This window comes from Heteronotia binoei, chromosome 9, assembly GCF_032191835.1.
Source record: "Heteronotia binoei isolate CCM8104 ecotype False Entrance Well chromosome 9, APGP_CSIRO_Hbin_v1, whole genome shotgun sequence".
Classification (NCBI taxonomy): Eukaryota; Metazoa; Chordata; class Lepidosauria; order Squamata; family Gekkonidae; genus Heteronotia; species Heteronotia binoei.
Genome location: NC_083231.1, coordinates 34199079 through 34219562, shown reverse-complemented (window position 1 = coordinate 34219562; position 20484 = coordinate 34199079).

Genomic DNA, 20484 nt, shown 5'->3' with positions numbered 1-20484 from the left:
GACTCAAACTGTCAGGAAGTTCTTCCTAATGTTGAGCTGGAAACTCTTCTGATATAATTTCAACCCACTGGTTCTGGCCCTACCTTCTGGGATAACAGACAACAATTCTGTACCATCCTTAAGCCCTTCAAGTACTTGAAGATGATGATCATATCACCTCTAAGCTGCCTCCTCTGTAGGCGAAACATGCTAAGCTCCTTCAACCTTTCTTCACATGACTTGGTCTCCAGACCTCTCACCATCTTCGTTGCCCTTCTCTGGACCCATTTTAGCTTATCTATATCCTTCTTAAAATGTGGTGCTGAAAACTGAACACAATACTCCAGGTGAGGTCTTATCAGAGCAGAGTAAATTGATACCATCACTTCACATGATCTGGGCACTATACTTCTGTTAATATCCCATTTGTGCAAGCCTTCGTAGATCCAAGTTATTATTAAGTTATTTTAAGGTTCTGCTGGTAGTCATAAAATCCATCCCATTCTCACAGTCTGCCAAAGCATCTCTGAGTAATTAAAATGGAATGTACAAATATGGGTGGAAGGTTCTATATATAAATAAGATACAGGGTCTCCACTCATAATTAAGAACCAGAAAACATACAACATGCAAAGCAAGGAAAGTGGAGGTGAAAATGTAGAGAAAGGTGTTCATTAAAACCAGGCCAAAAGAAGGTTAAACATTTGGTCTTCTATTCCTGGTATTCTTACTGGTTGGAAATACTGCCACGATGAGGTAAGCCTTATCCTCTGGCTAGAAACCAGAATGCTATGTAAGTTTATAATATATGATTCAATATATATATATAAATATATATATATAAATCTTCTTCAAGAACTGAATGTTTGCATATACAGCAGCAACAATCATACCTTTAAAATGATATAATTGTTCATTTCACAACTGTTTGTTAAAATATACTACTTAGCTGTCAGTTGCTACATGCTTGTCTCATGTTTTTCAGCCAACAACACTTAAAAACAAAACATGTGTGTCTTGGGGTAGAATGAGCCTTTATCACTCATTGGCATACTCCTGCTACACATATACAGCCGAGATCCATCTGCTGTGTTGTAATAGCTACAGTGCATTCCCTTCTGTTTAGAAGACTGACTTTTTCATATTACTGTATCAAGGACTACATTTTGCAGGATGCCTGGGGTGGGGAGGGGAGGACGAAGCAAGGAGGAAGCAGAGAAGGGCATGTGCTGTAGTAAAAGAGACATACTTGTACTGAGGTCCAACACACTGTTAGTGTGTTGGACTAGGATCTGGCACACCCAGCATGGAATCTTTACTCAACCACACAAGCTTGCTGGGTGATCTTGAGCCACTCACACAGTCTCAGCCTAACTTTACCTCATAGGGTTATATACAAAAAATGGATGAAAAGAGAACAATGTGACCATTAGGGAGAAAGGTAGGGTATAAATAAAGTCCACTTGAGTGTTATCTCTTGCTCCAGTAGCCCATGTCATTTTAGGTCCAGTTGAGTTTAGGCCCTGACTGCTGTAGTCTTATTGCCAGCAACATGCTCCAAAACCATCTTGGTCATCTGTGTACCTATGACTAGTACTGAAATATATATATAGTCTAGACTGTACATGGTCATGTTTTGCAGCAATAAATTTGGGTTCTATTAGCCCATTTTTCACATCACCATGATTGAAGGAATCACTGTGGTTATAATTGTGTACCACTTTGTTTCATCTTTATTTCTTCTAAAGCAATTAACACCAATTTAATAATGCAAAGCATTTCACATGCACAGTACCTTCTGAGTTTCTGTAACATCCATTTTTAAAATCATCACATTACTCAGTCATTAAACTGCTGTGGAAGCACTTCCTCTTTTATAGATTTTATGAGTTCCAAAATCAATGAAAATGCAGAATATAAAGTTCACAATACTAGCATGAATTTGTAGTCACCTGCCTGTGAGAACTGTTGTTATGACCAGGGCTTTTTTGATAGAAAAAGCCCAGCAGGAACTAATTTGCATATTAGGTCAAACCTCCTGATGCCAAGCCGGCCAGAACTGAGTTTCTATGTGTTCCTGCTTGGAAAATAAAAGCCCTAGTTATTACTGTTGTAAGGAATTAGCCAGTGCCTACATGTTAATGCTCCTGTTTTTACTCACATACTTTTTTGGCTTCTGTTAGAAACATTTTCCTTCACTAAGGAAGATACCTTTCACCATGCTAGTAATTTGTCACTTAGTTTACTGACTATCCTGCTTCATATGCTGACCTCTGATGATTTGGTGTCAGAGATATGCATTCAAGATATGTAAAAGCGGGTGGCTGCCAGGGTAGAAGGGTGACCTTCAGCAGCCCAGGAGCTCCACGTACCATGTTGTAAATCTATCAAATTCTCGTTTGAAGCCAGACGGCTTCTTTATCTCTTGCAAATTAAATCGATGAGGGTACTTGTGAAGGAAAGTTCTAATCGGATTGCTAAGGCTTGCTGCTCTGTCCCATAATGGTAGAGGCTGACTTGAAAAGGAAAGAATTGGATTGCCGTTAGCATCAAACTTATATTGACAAGTTAAACAGGAAGCTAGGCCAGCAATTCTTGCATCTGTCTGAGTCATACAGACGGCTGCTGACGAGCTGTCTCTTTTGCAGCAGAACCTCAGAAGCTGTTTTCCCTTTGATTCAGCTTTGATTCAGAAGAGTTTGCACACTTTTATCCATTTGAGAACAAGATTCCATGCAAACTCAACCGAGACTGACAGTATATGCATGACAATTTCTTAATGAAAGCAAACTTGCCACCCTTCCCTTCAAGCATCCCTTATTTCCCCTTGTGTATCAAAGCTGGTTTATGCCTCAGGGGCAGAAGACAGAACATCCTGTGCTATATGGTGGATCCACACTTTGAGTAAGAGACAGACTTTTTGATAAAAGGGGATTCATGATACAATGTTCTTTCCCCCTCAATTCTTGCTTATTTAGCTTTTTAAAAACTTCTTTCCATAGATACATGCTATCAAGTACACTTGGAGAATCTATTTTGGACTATTTCGGAATCATTAAAACCTGCAGTACTTTCTGTGCATTATAATATCCTTTAACTTGGGTTTGGGGTCTTTTTGTCTTTGAATGCTATAAACAGTAAAAACATAAGTAATGTAGCTAGAGGAGATACAATTTAGCATTTCCTGGGAGGGAAAAGATATTTATTGTCACACATAGTGGTGATAGATAAGGATTTAAAAATAGAAACAGAAAAAAAAATAAACTAAACTTCATTAAAATACTTCCATAAAAAGTTAAATTATTGCAGCACAAGTACAAAGAAGTGACAAAGCAAATAAATCAGGTATGCCCTAGTTTTATCACTGAAAACACAGAAGAATAAACACTGTTACCCAAGAGTGTTTGCCTTTCCGTCCTCACTGTCCATTTTGGGTGAGTTGCCTGAGATTCAGAGCAAGACAACCGCTATCCAGGTGAGATAGATGGCTGGGTGTAAAGCACACTGGCTTCACAACCCCTGTAATGGGCCTGCCATGCTGCTGATGTGAGCAAGAAAGTTCAGGTATTATTATGAACCCACATGCAACAGCAGAAACAAAGATCCTTTGTACCTTCTATAACACAAGCCTAGTGGAGAAAAACAAATAACATCAAATGGAATTGAGGAAGTGCTTTCAACAGCAGAGTATCATTTTAATCATAGGGCCATCACCCACTAACTGCAGGTCCGGACACAGGGAAGGAAGATCAGATTTACATGGCAATACCTGCCTGTCTACTCTCCGTAAATGCCTGCTGGCCATAAGGTATCAGAAACAATCCTCAGAGTGCTTTACCCCATACCCCCTCACAGTATAACTGTGGAAATCAGCTTCATAGTCCCAGGCCTCTTTTCTTGGACATTACTTATTTATTTGTGAGATTTTTATCCTACCCCCCACCCCTCACAAGCAGGCTCAGGTCAGGGTAATATGCACCAACAAACACATATAAACAATTAGATACTACAGAAGTTAAACTCTAAACAAACCAACTCATTAAAAAACCCAATTCATTAGCCCATGTAGTGTGGTATTTGTTTTATTTTAAATATTTCTATGCCACCTTTCCATCCAGTTCAGGGTCCCCAAGGCAGCAAATTTGAAAGTATTTCAGACATTAAAAAGCATTTAAAACGAACTGTATGGAAAACTAGCTTAAAACCCATGCATTTAACTACCTTTAATTTTTTTTTTTGTTTATTTTAGCTAGGAAGGGTGTTTTGTTTTTGGAAGATTTAGAAACTCAATCGCCATACTGACTGTTATGAAAAATACCTATTCTGGTCTAGCACTAACTTCCCATTTTGGTCTGCATAACAACCCTGTGAGGTAGGTTAGGCTGAAAGTCTGTGAGTGGTCTGAAATCACAGTGTGGACCAAAGCAGGAAGGAAGCAATCACAGCAGAATATAATGACACCGAGTCCAGCCTTTAAAGTAGCCATTTTTTCCAGAGGAGTTGATTTGTGCCTTCTGGAGAGCAGTTGTAATTCTGAGTGATCTCCAACCCTCACTTGGAGAGTGACAACCATAGTTCCCCAGGGGAAAATGGCTGGTTTGGAGGATGGAGTCTATGCCATTGTACCTGTCTGAGGTCCCACCCCACCTCAAACCCCACCATCTCCATGCTCCACCTCTCAAATATCCAGGAATTTCTCATCCTGGAGTTGACAACTCTATCTCCTTAACAGACAACCATGGAACTAATGCACTCCCTGAATTTTGGGTTTCTAGGTCCAGAAGTTAGGGCTGGGCATTTATGCATCAGTCAGGACACCTGTTCAACTGTCTGCAGTCTCTGTTTTCACCTCAGAACACAGAACTCCACAGTTGACCCATCAGAGACAGGGATGTGGAAACAGGCAGTAGCCTGCCAGCCACACAGCACAGCTTTACCCCCTATGTGAAAACACATTTTACCCCTTTTAACCCCCTTAGGGGTGGAATTTCTAAAAATCCCTTCTTCGTGGATGGTTAGTGGAAGGAATGCACTCACTGAATTTTGGGTTTCTAGGTCCAGGGGTTTGTGCTGGGTGTTGATGAGTATATATGCTTAATCCAATTGAATACACATAATATAAACACAGAAAAACATAAACACGTGAAAACAGAGAAAAAGGGTGAGGGGCTAATACGAGTTAGTGAGGGGGGAACCAAACCAACCAACCAAACAAAGAAGCTTCCTCCACTAGCAGAAGACAACAAGCAGATGGGGAGGGAGTTCCAGAGTTTTGGTGCCACAACTGAGAAAGCCTTTTCTTGGGTTGCCACCTATCAAGTCTCAGATGGCAGGGGGTCCCAAAGCAGGTTCCCTGAAGATGACCAAAATAGTTAGGAAAGTCGTTTGGGAGTAGGCAGTCCTTTAAGCATGCTGGACCCAAGCCATATAGGACTTTAAAAGTTAATACCAGCACTTTGAATTGGGCTTGGAAGCAAATTGGGAGCAACATGTAACTAGATAGAAACAAGATGCAAGTGATATGGTCCCTAAGACTAACAATCATCAATCTTCTGACATCTTGTACCAACTGCAGCTTCCAGAGAGTCTTCAAGGTCAGCCTCAGGTAGAGCATGTTACAGTGTTTAGAGCACATTGCAGGGCTCGCACCACAGAAGCAAGACCTTTTCTGCCCTAGAAGAAGTGTCACTGACTCACCAGCTACAGCTGGTGAAAGGCACCCCTAGACACTGCTGCCATTTGTTTATCCAACAGCAGGCCCAGGTCCAGCAGCAACCCTAAGCTATGAACCTGCTCCTTTAAAGGGAGCACAACCTCATCAAAATAGGAGACACTGTGAGTGAGTTCCTAAGACCTTCTCCTCAACAGTAGTACCTCTGTCTTGTCATAATTAAGTTTCAGATTGTTAGCCATCATGTATCCCAAAACTATCTCCAGTTCACACACTTTAGAAAAATGCCATTATTGATGATATTGAAAGGTGCTGATAGGTCCAGGCGAATTAATGAGGTCACGGTCTTCCCCCTGTCTGTTTCCTGGCAAAAGTCATCCACCAGGGTTACCAAGTCCATTTCAGTCCATAACCAGCTCTGAAACTGGACTGGAATCAAGTTATCAGGAATTCCAGAAGTTGTCCAGTCGCCATTCATTTTGTTACCTTGCTCATGAGTGGTACATTTTAGACTGAGTATTAGTTATTAAACTCTCTTGGGTCCAGAATAGGTTTATTTAGGGATGGATGCACCACTGCCCAGTTCAAGTCAGGGGTGACCTAGTCCACAAGCCACTCTCACCAATATAAGCAGCCAGTAGGGACTAGAGACATATGAACGGGTGATAAGTTTCCTATTTCAAAGAATCCAGTCACCAAAGAATTCAAAATCACTATCTTCAGAGTATATCAATTGAGAGGTAGTCCATACAACTGGACAAGCTGGCACCCAATGACTACCTAATCCTGTCACTGCTAATGTCCAAGTAGGAACAATTGTGAGATATTTTATCTACAGTGTTTAACAAGACTATAATAGTGAGCCACAGAACATGCCATCTCCTCCCATTTAGGTCCCTGTATCCACCCTTCACTAGACTTGTGCTGGTCTCCAATGGTGGCAGAAAAATATTGTTTCTTCACTGCCATCCCCACCTTCAGTAGGTTTTAAAATAAGCAATAGTTTATGCTTTATTGGATTTGCCCCAAGTGTTTCTCCATTGCTGCTCTAACTTTTCATCATCCAAAGCCCTCAGATATGAGGGGGAGTGTCTAGCAGTAGTTGTGTCACTTCCTTATGCAAAAGTCATTTCCTAGGTCATTTCCTTATGCAAAAGTCAGCCAGGGCATTGACAGGAGCAGTGACCATATCAACAGGAAAATCCCCCAATTTCATCTAATAACCAATCAGATACAGACTATGGGAGCAAGCCATCTTATTTGATCCCCTACCCTTATGGATTTTTAGTATCCCTCTAAATCTAAACCCCCGCAAGTACTGGTCTTGGTCTGTCCATACTAAGGAGAGTCATCAGAAATTCAAGAAGTTGTTCAGACATCATTCATTCTTCAGTTCCCCAACATTTCACCAACCCAGAGGAGAACACCAGATCAAGAGTGAACTTCACAGTGTGTAGAGCCTGTTGTTACCTGAGAGTAGACAAACCTATGGTTTTTATGGATACCAAGAGAATCACAGTCTTGCCTTGTATTCCCAATGCTATATGCATACTCTCAAAATTGGCAGATTCTTGGACAGGGGGAGGGGGTGGCAGGGTAGAATCCTAATGATCTACAGTGATGCCCCTGCCTGAGGGTGCTATTTGGAAGAGGTCAATCCCCCCCCCAGCTAGATCTCAATGATGCATGTCAGCTCAAGCCAATCAACAATTGAATCCTGACTGGCTAGTATTCCTTCTGTGACTGATCAAGTATGTAAAGGCAAGATATTATAGCCAGGCAGGATGTTGATATGATCATCTCAGCATCATCCTAGCTATAAGAAGAAGAGAGGAAACAGTCTTCAAATGGCTGATGTCCCTTCTCGTTCCCTGGCCTGTTCTTTTCCAAACACCATATCTTCTCTTACCGTGTCATGCCTCGCCCTGTCCAGGGACCCCACCCCTCGAGATAACATTACCTGTCCACTTCCCAGGGTCCTCCCCTGGGTGGCCAGGGGTCTCAGAGTAGAGTGGAGGGCCACATTACAGCACCCTGTCGCCCCTCGGGCTGGTCCTTCAGCTCCTTGGCTCTGCCTCCACTCTGTCTCTCTGCTCAAGCTGACGAGGCTTCCTCGGGCACCAGCTCCACTCCAATCTGTCATCACTGGCCCCCTTCGGGCCGCCTAGCCCTTCCTTTTAAGCCTTCCCCAGCCCCTGTGCCTCCTCCCCCTGGGAGGGACCCTCCAGGCTCCACCCCCCCCCTTTTAAGGGCAGAAGCCCAGCAGCCCTCTCTGGCTGGTTGCTTGTTTGTGTGTGGCGGGCCTGCTGCAGTCCGGAGCAATGTGCTCCTGCTGGCCTGGCTCCTCCCCTCCTGCCTGTCGGGGCGAGGGAGCCAGATGATGCTTCCGCAGGCCTGGGGCTGGGCTCGTCTCCCTGCTGGGCATCTCCCAGCTCCGGCATCTTCCCTGCCTTCAACCTGGCCATCCAGCTGGCTTCGGCAGCTCCTGCAGCCTCAGTGGCGGCTCCTTCAGCCTCAGTGGCGGCTCCTTCAGCGGGCGGCAGGCCCCCAGCCTGCGGGGTGAGTGGGGGAGGGCCAGGTGATCTCTGACTTGCATTGGGGGTGCTGGGTGGGTTGGCTGGCGGCCCGGAGATCCTGCGCTGGGCCAGAGGGGCGTGGGTGGTGCTGGCGGCAGTCCCAGCAGTTTGGGGCCAGGACAATCGCATATCCTATTGATAGTGGCACCATCTGTCTCTCATTCTATTCTGCTCCTCCAAACACATTCCTAGCCAACAGGTGAGACAAGGATAACCTCATTTAAACAACAGAGTCCAGATACCAGATATAGCCATTTTCCAATTTCAAAGCTTCTGTTTGTTCCTTATTGTTCTGAACTCCTGCTGGAAGGACCAGATCCTGTCAGAGACATAGTACAAAAGCTTGGTATTTTACTGATACTAAACCTTCCAGATTATGGGGAATAGCAGTGTCTTCTTCTTAACTACCAAGGCATTTTTTTCAGCTGGAGCCCACAAGAGCGGACCTCTGTCTGGGCTGGCCAGGGCTTTGGCTGGTCCGGCCCACCATGTGGCAGCCACACACTCCCAGGCCAGGCGGTGTGACCTAATATGCAAATGTGTTCCTGCTGGGCTTTTTCTACAAAAAAATAACTGCCAACTACTGATCCTTGCACTATTCAGCATTGTCAACAGATCACCAATTTCCAGTCATCCACCCATGTACTGAAAATATCAAATCTTTGTTGAAGGTTTTTAGGAGCAGGACTTAGAGTAGCATTTTCAAGCTCTATATTCCATTTGGGCTACCTTGTTTGACACCAATTGTACTCATTACAGTGTTAAATGATGAAACGCTTAAGCAGAACAGGTCAAAGCTGCCTTCCCTCAACCTATAAATAATATTTTATTGCTCTAGAGCATGTGAGAATCTGCCTGTTCTTTTTCCAGTGGCCATGGCCAAAGCAACCACTTTATGAATTCCTGAAACAGTTGGGTAAACATTATTGATTTTTATGGTCTATGAAAATGAGCATATATTAACTTAGAGTTGATCCAGGTGGGAAGCTGTGTTGGTCTGAAGCAACAGAACAAAGTAGGAGTCCAGTAGCACCTTTAAGACCAACAAAGTTTTAGTCAGAATGTAAGCTTTTGTATGCATGCATACTTCTTCAGACAATGAAATGGGGTACAAGTGAGCAGAACAACATATAGCTGGTGGGCAGTGGTTAAGAATGCAAAGTGATACAAAATTTAGTATCCAATGGCAAAATAATGAGATAAACAAACTGAAAGAACATTTGGTCTGGATAGCATTTGCGTGGGAAATCAATAAAAGGTAACAAAAGCTGCCTATTATTGCTCTATTGCTACAAGTCTGATTAAAACTTAAAGGTCTTAAAGGTGCTACTGGACTCCTACTTTGTTCTATTAACTCAGAGTATTAACTTGACAATACACCACAGGACCTTACAGCTATACAATTCCATTATCTCTGGAGACTGATTAGTGTGCAATCCTGATTTGGGGTGCCGGTTTACTGTATTGTTTATATTTTATATTAGTTTACTGTACTTGAAAATTTATTGCATGTTTTGTTGAGTTGTTGTTTTAAAGACTCCCAGCTCTGTTGTTTTTCAAAATGTGAAACTTAAAAAAACCCGTTTAAACATACAGCAAAAATTCAAAATAGCACAAAGTTACAGTAGAATACAGTAGGGAACATCTATAACAGCACTTTGCCTACAGTTTTGTGTATGATCCTGCCAATAACATTGCAACTCTGTTTATTTAAGTTTCTGCATTCATTCTCGGTTTCCTGAAGATAATTGCTGTAGCAAGCAGCTACAGCCTTCCTCCCATATGTATTTTCAAAACCGGCAGTATTATTTTACTGTTTTCAGTTCTTCAGAGCTGCTTAAAACCATCTCCAGAAGCCTCATTCTGAGGCACAGCTATTTTAAAAATAATGTGTGTGATTATACATGAGATATATTTTAAAATGTATTTTAAAATAGCTGTAGACATGTAGGTGAGATGTATTAAAATAGTTGGGAAGAAAGCAACATTAATATGCACTGATTTTGTGGCAAGATTCCATGGCAGAATAGAGATTTAGATCTGGATATCCCATATCCTGATCGAACATACTTATCACTACACCACACTGGATTTAATTCCCCACTTCTCCATAGCTCCCTCAGAACTCTCTTAGCCCCACCTCCCTCACAGGGTATCTGCTTTGGGGAAAGGAAAGGAAGGTCCCATGCTCTTTAACTTGTTCATAAATGATTTAGAGTTGGGAGTGAGCAGTGAAGTGGCCAAGTTTGTGGATGACACTAAATTGTTCAGGGTGGTGAGAACCAGAGAGGATTGTGAGGAACTCCAAAGGGATCTGTTGAGGCTGGGTGAGTGGGCGTCAGCGTGGCAGATGCGGTTCAATGTGGCCAAGTGCAAAGTAATGCACATTGGGGCCAAGAATCCCAGCTACAAATACAAGTTGATGGGGTGTGAACTGGCAGAGACTGACCAAGAGAGAGATCTTGGGGTCGTGGTAGATAACTCACTAAAAATGTCAAAACAGTGTGCATCTGCAATAAAAAAGGCCAACGCCATGCTGGGAATTATTAGGAAGGGAATTGAAAACAAATCAGCCAGTATCATAATGCCCCTGTATAAATCGATGGTGCGGTCTCATTTGGAGTACTGTGTGCAGTTCTGGTCGCCGCACCTCAAAAGGATATTATAGCATTGGAGAAAGTCCAGAGAAGGGCAACTAGAATGATTAAAGGGCTGGAGCACTTTCCCTATGAAGAAAGGTTGAAACGCTTGGGACTCTTTAGCTTGGAGAAACGTCGACTGCGGGGTGACATGATAGAGGTTTACAAGATAACGCATGGGATGGAGAAAGTAGAGAAAGAAGTCCTTTTCTCCCTTTCTTACAATACAAGAACTCGTGGGCATTCGATGAAATTGCTGAGCAGAAAGGTTAAAACGGATAAAAGGAAGTACTTCTTCACCCAAAGGGTGATTAACATGTGGAATTCACTGCCACAGGAGGTGGTGGCGGCCACAGGTATAGCCACCTTCAAGAGGGGTTTAGATAAAAATATGGAGCACAGGTCCATCAGTGGCTATTAGCCACAGTGTATGTGTGTATATAAAATTTTTTGCCACTGTGTGACACAGAGTGTTGGACTTGATGGGCCGTTGGCCTTATCCAACATGGCTTCTCTTATGTTCTTATGGTTTTATGTGATTATAATCCACTCTCAGACTCCTTTGGGTAGTGAAGGATATTATCTTTCTGATAATATTTGTTAAATCATTCAGATTGTAACTTAAAATGCAGTTATCTAGAGTGGTTTGTTAATTGGTTCTGAAAGACTGCTTTAAATGTAGAATGATTACCATATATCAGTTAATTAAATGTTAAATATCTAACATGTATAAAGTTTAATTTTAAAAGTTTTTTTTTTTTAAGTTTGACAAGAAAGTGATGGTGAAGGAACACCCTTAGGTTTAGGGACCTATGAGCCTTTCTTCTCTACCCATACTTTTTAACCCTATGTATTTTTATTATGGACAGAACTCCTTTTCATCTTCTTGTCACAGATATATCAGGAGAAGAGCCAATAGCGACATTGGATGGAGAGTAAAATTATTATATAGTTTGTTTTTATAAATATTTATGGTTTTGCCAATGGTTTCCATTCTTTTTGCTGTTGGGTTGGTAGATTTGTTGTATAAAGTAAGTATGTTGTATGATGTATGACATTTATAATACAATGCTCTATATCTATCTATCTATCTGTCTGTCTGTCTGTCTGTGCATATATATATGCACATATTTTATAGGGGGGAAGAGAAAAATGGTGTGACAATAGCTACAGTGAGTACACAAGAGGGAAACAAAACTCAAATGGGAACTTGCAAAGATTCCAGCCATATTGATCCAAAGAAATATCTAGAAACAGAAGCCATGCAACAGCATTTATGATGAAACGGCACAAAGCTGTGTGCGGACTTTCCAGTTTTCCAGAACTCTTTTCATGTTGCAATAGGAATAAGACATTCATGTTCATTCCTGGCAGAGAGTCATGCCTTTGTGAAAATTCAGTTGCTGTTTCAACTCATCATGGTGTCCAGACTTACTGTAAACAACTGCCACCTTTCTTTTCCTTCTTCCCAGTCACGCTTACTGCTTCACACCTGCTTTGGTACTTGCACCCAAGACTCCTTGGATATTTTCTTGGCAGCAACTATCATCTGCCTAGCAACAGAAACATGATGAGCATCCTCAAGTGAATCAGTAGAACATTTACCTTTCAACAGCCATTGGTGGATACACAAATCTGAGGGTTCTCTCACATTTTAACACTTCAAGAAGAATATTTACCTTTTATAAAAACTAGTATAGAGAACACTTTTCCATGAAAAATAGTGGAAGATGATTTATAAGGCCTTATTCTGTTGCCAAATAAAATACATCGATGGGAGGTCTGGAAAGCAAAACTAACAAAACCACAGATGTGCATATGTTGGCTATGTGGATAAAACTGGATCTTCTAAACCAGTGTTGTGTTTGCATGAGAAAATGGTCTGTTACTGAGGGGAAAGGAAAATAAGGCCCTGATGTTAAACAAAGTTTTAATATACATAATAGATGTATAACTTTAATGACTACAGCTGCTGATCCATGCCTGACTACCTCATTACCTGCATACAAGGGACATTTGGAAACATAAAATATTAATGTTGTATTCCAAAAGGCTATACCTGTTTTAACAGTGCCCAATCTGAGACTGGTTCGTTGACTTCTTTGTGCTTCCTATATAATTGTACTCTTCTAAATTAAAACGAATATACTTTATTTAGTATGCATGGAACCATTACATAACAGTCTACAAATTCATTCCAGATGCATAGTAACTGCTAGAATAAGGATTTCAGAATACAGTTTTACATAATATACTTATCTGCTTCATTTAGCTATCCCCATAAACTCAATACACTCCAAGCATAAACAGGTTGTTAAGTGCATTTAAGGATTTTAGAATGAACACCAGAGCTGCAGTTATCATTAAAATGAAGTGCTGATATTGGAGTCAGGCCACACAGAGCTGTTTATCCAGGGCTGTATTAGAATTCCAATCTTTCCTTTTATTTTGTATGCAAAATATTGACACTTCTGATTCATAGAACTTTTTCACACAGCCTATGTATTCCGGTATGGAAGCTGGTCAGTTACTGAACAGTAACGGGTTTCTGCTGGCATTTCAGACAGACCCGACTCAGTAACTGGCTGCTACCGGAATACTGTCACCTTTTCACACAGTCCCGCAGCTGTCCCGGTAGTGAGGCATGCCTGAGTCATTACTAACAAAGAGCAGCTTCTTCCAGTTTTCAACCCCTCCTTCCGGGTTGAAATTGGTATGGGGCGCTGTGTGAAATGTCCAGTATCTAACCCGGGAGCAGTTTTTGCACCCTTTTTCGCCCGCCGGTGCGCGATCTCTGGCTTTTTTTGGGGGGGAAGTCGGTCTAAGATTGCTATAGCACTATAGCGATGTATCACAACAGCATCACCATAGGGATGCCTGGGTTCCATTAAAATGCCAGAGATTGCTGCTGCTGAAACTTGGTAACTTATCTCAATGGAGCCTAGCCATCTCTATGGTGGTGCTGTTGTGATACGTCGCTATAGCGCTATAGTGATCTTTGCCCGAGGTTCCAAAAATAAAAAATAAGTCGGAGATCACGCGCCGGCAGGCAGGTGAAAACGGCTGGCGCTGGTGGAAGCGAGATAAAAGCGGAACAGTGTGAAATGGCTTGCTTCAATCACGGAACCCTACCGGGAAAAAAAACATGTGTCTGAAAACTCCCATCCCTGTCTCGGATTACTGCAAGGCGACACAATACCGACTCCCTTCCGGTTTCCACCGGTAAGTGTGAAAAGGCCCATATTCATTGGAATGTGGGCCTAGAAATGCCACTTTTAAAATATTCATGTGGAAACATAAATACAAGGGCTAACCAGGTTTTATACTTTACTGATTTACATAATTAAAGTATCTATAAAATACAACCTATTTTTAGCATGGATTGCTGCTAACAGGCAATCTTTGCTGGGCTTCAGGCCTTCCTCTCCCCATATGAGCCTCCCCAGGCTCTGAGCTTCACAACATCTTCTTATGATCCCTGGTCCTAAGGATGCCTGACTGGCTTCAACAAGGACCTGGGCCTTTTTGGTCCGAGCCCCTATCTGGTGGAATGAGCTCCTGCTGGAGAGCCGGGCCCTACGGGACTAATCCAAGTTTCACAGGGCCTGCAAGATGGAGCTCTTCCACCAGAGAAGAGCATCCTCTGAAGTCATCACTTTCCCTCAGCACCCTACTATCAAGGTGCTCAAGTTTTTGCTGAAAGCTTCCACCCTGACTCCAAATTTAGTTAGTGTTACTGTTTAGGCTAGCATATAAAAATCACTCTGAGATGTGTTGTCTCAACTTTCCCACCCACTCAAGCAATCAATGCCTTGGTTGATACTGCTCAGTACCATTCAAGTCTGTAGATGGAGTGGCTTTCATCAATCATTGCTTCACAGTGCTTGCTAAATAGCCTATTCCTACCATTCCTTAGCATGGCCTAACTTATCATAAGGCCAGGGCTAACCATAACTGACTTAAATCCCATGAACAATATGGAGGGGGAAAGATCCACTTCTGAATAAACTCATCATCTGTATAATAGCACCAACATATTAATATTAATTTTATTGTTTTTAGAATTTTAATAGATTTTAATCAACTGTAGTTTAATATTGTTAAATATTGCACAATGTATGTATTGAATCTCTGTTGTTAGCTGCCCTGAGCCAGCTTCGGCGGGGAGGGCGGGATATAAATAAAATGTGATGATGATGATGATGAATAGGGTTGCCAGTCAAGAAGAGGGAATGGGGATCCCCCAATTTTGTGGGCTCCTGCCCACCAGCAGCCAGCTGGCCAGTGAGGGAAAGTCCCATTCCCAACAACCATCACCTGGTGCAGCAACCCTGATGTGATGACATCACATAGAACTGACATTATCATGTCAGGGATGTCACACACCTATGCTCTGGCATTTTGGGCAAAACTCTATGGCAGGGGTGGCCAATGGTAGCTCTCCAGATGTTTTTTGTCTACAACTCCCATCAGCCCCAGCTATTGGCCATGCTGGCTAGGGCTGATGGTTGTTGTAGGTAAAAAACATCTGGAGAACTACCGTTGGCCACCCCTGCTCTATGGTAACATAGAGTTTTGCCCAAAATACCAGAGTATTGCCATGTGACATCCCTGCATGATGATTTCACACCAGGGATGTCACACACTGTGACATTGCCCCACCCCCTCACTCATGAAAAGCTCCCTCCCATCCCCCACTGGCAGTCCTACTTCTAGACCAATTTGAAGGTAGTCTACAAAATTTCTGCTCAGTCCCTTAAAGTGATCAGCTGATTCCACATTATTCAATATGGAGGGTGGATATGCCAATTTGTAGTAAATGGTAACTCAGTAGTAACGGTAATTTGTAGTAATTGTAACTCCAAGGTAACTCAGCTTCCTTAAATACCACTTGTTGAGATACTTGTTGAGATACTTGTTGAGATACTTGTTGAGATACTGTTGGCCAGGAACTAACATTTCAATGTACAATTTTTCTATCTCCTCTATCAGAACCTCTTCTGCCCATTGTTAACAAATGTGTGTTCTTCCCGTTTTCCAGTTAAGCTCTTTTATCCTTCTAGAATCAACTTAAAATGGAAGTATTTATGCCCTTCCCTTCTACTAAAGTTCCTAGGGTGGCTTACAGAAGAAGTAAAATATAAAATACATTAAATATAAAAAGTAAAATATAAAATTCCGTATATAAAATATAAAATGAAAAATATGCATCATGAAATACACAGCAGCAACCTCCCACTACAGAAACCACCCACTGATATAAAAACCAGCAGAAACCCCGCAGTGGCAGGGACAGCCCTGGAAAAGTTCCATCCTTTCGGGCTTACATTTAGATGCTCGTCACTTACTAAAGAAGCTGTTCTACAGTGACAAGCATCTAAATGTAAGCCCATTTTGTAGTTCATATTCAAAAGTTATTTGTAGTAGATCTTCAGATATTCTCTCCCTCTTATTTACAACCCAGCTTTCACACAAGAAGCATGCCAATCCATTAATGTTTCCTTAATCAGACACAAAGCCTCCTGCTCTAATATTCGCTGGCATAACACTATCTTATCACAGAAGCTGTTCTACAATATTACAAGAATGGGCCTTTTCTAATTTTTGTGATATAGGATCACATTATTAGTTGTGAGATTCTTCTGTGATCTCTGTGAGAACCATTTGTATTTTTATGAACTGTAAAATACAGTAGCCATGAATCACAGTGATTGCTTGTCATTACATTTTATGCTATGATCCTGGTTGGTTTTTCTGCTGCTGTTCAACAGTGGCCACCCCATGAAAGCCAGTTTCAGACTAGGATCTGGGTGACACAGGTTCCAATGATCACTGTGTTAGAGAAGCTCATTGGGTGATGTTGAGCCGATCAGATATTCTCAGTATAACATACTTCACAGGGTTGCTGTAAGGATAAAGCAGAGAACAGAAGGATGTAAGCTGCCTTGGAACTCCATTGTGGAGAAAGGCAGGGTAAAAATAAAGTAAAAACATAATAAATATTGCTTAAGATGCGGGACAGATAAAGGTAGATTGGCTGGTGAGTAGGAAGGAGAGAAGAAAGCAGCAAAAAGAGAATGGCTATGGAGTGGTTTTCAGAGAAGGGGAAGTGGAAATACTGGGAGAGGGGAAATGAGATGCCCCCTGTAAGTCTTTTTAGGTCCCCGCTTGTAAAGTACAATGCTGATTTATTGAATCACAGGTAACATTGAAAAATGCACTTTTTGAGGAAAAAAAAATTGTAAGGAAACAGAAAATAAAAGCAATCACTAGTTCAGTTGGCACAAGGGAGAAGCAAAAGCAAACTCAAAAAGGAAATGTTGAGGTTGAAACAGCAGAGTGGAAAAATTTGAAATCATCCCAGTACAAGCCACATCTTCATTGAGAACGAGGCTTTATACATTCCTAGAAGAATAAGATGATTTATTTAAGCTGAACTGGCAGCTTATATTTATTTATTTATTTACTCTGTTTATATATCATATTTCTTTATGAGACTCAAGGTGGATTACAGAATATAAAGCAAAGGATGCAGGTATCATAAACCAATCAGTGAACAACGCAGTAGAACCAGGATTACACATTTAGAAACCAATGTGAACCACAGACTTCCAAGACAAGGCATACTATAAATGATGTAGAAAATGGAAATGCTATAAAAATTAGATGATAACCTATAATAATTGTTGCAGTAGACTACCAACCTGTTCCATTACATAGGCAGCCTCCTGAACTGTTCTATTCTACTACAATTTTAATCCCTTTGTAGAAATGCCTTCCTGAACTTTATCATTATATGTAAATGTAAATCTAAAGAAACAGATACATTATAAATCCCCCATTATTGTGCCTCTCCAAAGCTTTTCTACTCGGTAACTTAATATTAGTAACTATACTACTATTTGTATTAAACTGTATTACTCTTCGTTATTTTCTGTGAAATTGCTCTGGAATATTTGGAAGTATAACAGTACATTCCTCTTGTACATTTGCATGCATTGGTTTTCTAAATCTATTAAACTGGCTTTTGCTCACAGGTGTGAAGTGCTAGTCTCCTGAGAACTATTATACATAATTACTCACCAGCCCTTCATTCTGCATCTGTTAACAATCACTACCAAATTAAAGCACTACATGCTTGAGTTGTTGTCCATTTGTATCATTTTTCTTTTCAAATTGATCAGGCTAAGGATATGAGAAACTGTGTGAGAAATTTCACTTGTGTCCTTGAAATGCCTCTGATGGTCCACCTAAAGAAGGATTTCCAGATTCATTTTGTTTTAGAAAACCTAGGGAAATCCTTGTGAAATTTTGCTGGTCTTCTCAAATGTCTTCCTTTTCATTGTTCCTCAAAATTCTTCAGAAATTTTACTAGAAATGAAGAGCTATTTTTATAGCCTGTTTCTCTCTACCCCAAGGAGTCTCAAAGCAGCGTACAATCACCTTCCTTTCCTCTCCCCACAGCAGTCACCTTTTAAGGTAGTGGGGCTAAGAGAGGTCTGAGAGAACTGTTACAGATCCAAGGTCACCCAGCAGGCTTCATGTGGAGGAATGGAGAATCAAACCTGGTTTTCTAGATTAGAGTCCTCCACTCTTAATGACTTCAACACACTGATATGATGCAGCCACAAAGGTTGCAACTAGAGAACTCTTTATTGTTCCCACATTAATTTACAACTTCACTTTGGACAAAACTTTGAGTAGAAATTTAAGAGAGAGCTAACTTTCAGTTCAATGATTTCCATGCATTACTATTGTTGATAAAAGAAAAAGATTAAAGACACACATAAACTTTTCTTATAGGTAGTGATGTAATTCAGACACTGATATATAAACTTCTCAGATAACTACCATTCCTATGCTTGGAGTTCTCTTCTGATATTACCATAAGGCGTAAAAATTCAATTAATGTCAACTGAAGTGATTCTTTGTATGAAACAGACCCAGTCAAAAATGAGCTGGACTAAGACCAAAATCTTATTTTACATAGGTCACTGAACAATGTTCAAATAATAAAAGGGAAGAACACATTCATTATTAAGTCAAGAAGATTCGAAACCATGACTTAGAGGTGAATGACTTCATATATCTGTTCCATTTCGCTAAGCTATACAGTCTCTTCCTCCACTCTATCTCATTATGTTTTGACATTTTGTAGATTGATCTTGGTTCCAGACTAGTAGCTTGTAGCTCCAGGCTGGTTGGACAAGACTTTACTAAGATACAGAACAGAACTGTGAACAATGTATGAGGAAACTGTTATGATGCAGTAGCTAAGGTTGCTGCTGTGGAAAAAAAAAAGTTTTGAATGCAGATCTGCACTAGTGTCAGCTTGCTACCCTAATATTAAAAAAAATTCCTGACCTAGTGTAAACTTCCCAGCATGAAGCTTTTCCTTTAAGCATTAGGCATGCTGAGAGCAACAATATACCTAGCATCAGTAACAGCTAGGGCAGAGATTTTAAAAAAGAGGTATTTTTGTGAACATTTTTGCCAGTGTTGGAAAAAAGTGCTTGTCTTTTTTGTTATTTATTTTATTTTTATTTTTTGCTGAGTGTGCTCTCTGAACGATGTTGAAATGTCTTCAGAGAGAGAAAACACACAGCAAGGATACCTGTTAATTTGATTGGCTGGATCAGGCATGTGACTGAAGAAGGGATAACTACTTTCACTCTCTATTAGTTTGCCATCAGTGATGTCATCCATGGTCAAATCTGATTAGAGCAGGGATGCTTCAATGCTACCTAATTCCAGTATGTGGTACTTGACAGGAGTTAGCCACGTGATCAAAGAATAAGAGGGGAAACGATAACATTGGAGAGCAGAAATATTTCAGTCCTTTCAAAGCACTGTTTTTCGCTCAGAAATCAATACAGGTGCTTTCACTAGAGTTTTAAAAGAACTAGACAAAAGATCCAAAGTTTACAATATGTGTAAATGTGCAGATGATTCACCCCAGCATAGTTTGAGCCAGAAATACTTTTCTTTTATTTTGCCAGCATTCCATATTTTAGTACCCCCTGGTTAGTAACTTATGAGGAAGTTTCTTTGGTACTGACTAACACAAAGTACCACATCACATTAGCCTGAATAAGATCCTTTCCGGCATAACATGTACCAGAATAATTCTTGGAATGTTACTTAATTTTATGAACACATTATTTTGATTTGAAAATTGCATGCGTTGATTCAGACCAGGGCTTTTTTTGTAGCAGGAACTCCTTTGCATATTAGGTAACACCCCTAGGGCACCACCTGGCCTAGGGGGCACCACTGGGTGCCCCTTCCCTGACACATGACCCTGGCTCCTGACCACTGTCACTTTGTCCTTTCCCATCACCAAGCTGCCCTCAACAAAGCCAAGCCACCCCCCCTCTCCCCGATGTGTGACTTGGCCTCCCACCTCATCCTAGTCTGCCACCCTCCTAACATGGCCGGCAAGCACTTATTCTCACATTTTTTTATATAACATCACTTTTTTAAAAAAAAAATAAATTAAAAATCAGTACATTAAAAATGTGAAAAGTTTCAAGTTTGGCGCTCTTCAATTTTCCTATTTTTTTTTAATAATAGGGGGGCGTGCTAGTGGGAGATTAACCTAGGGCACCAGAAAGCCTAG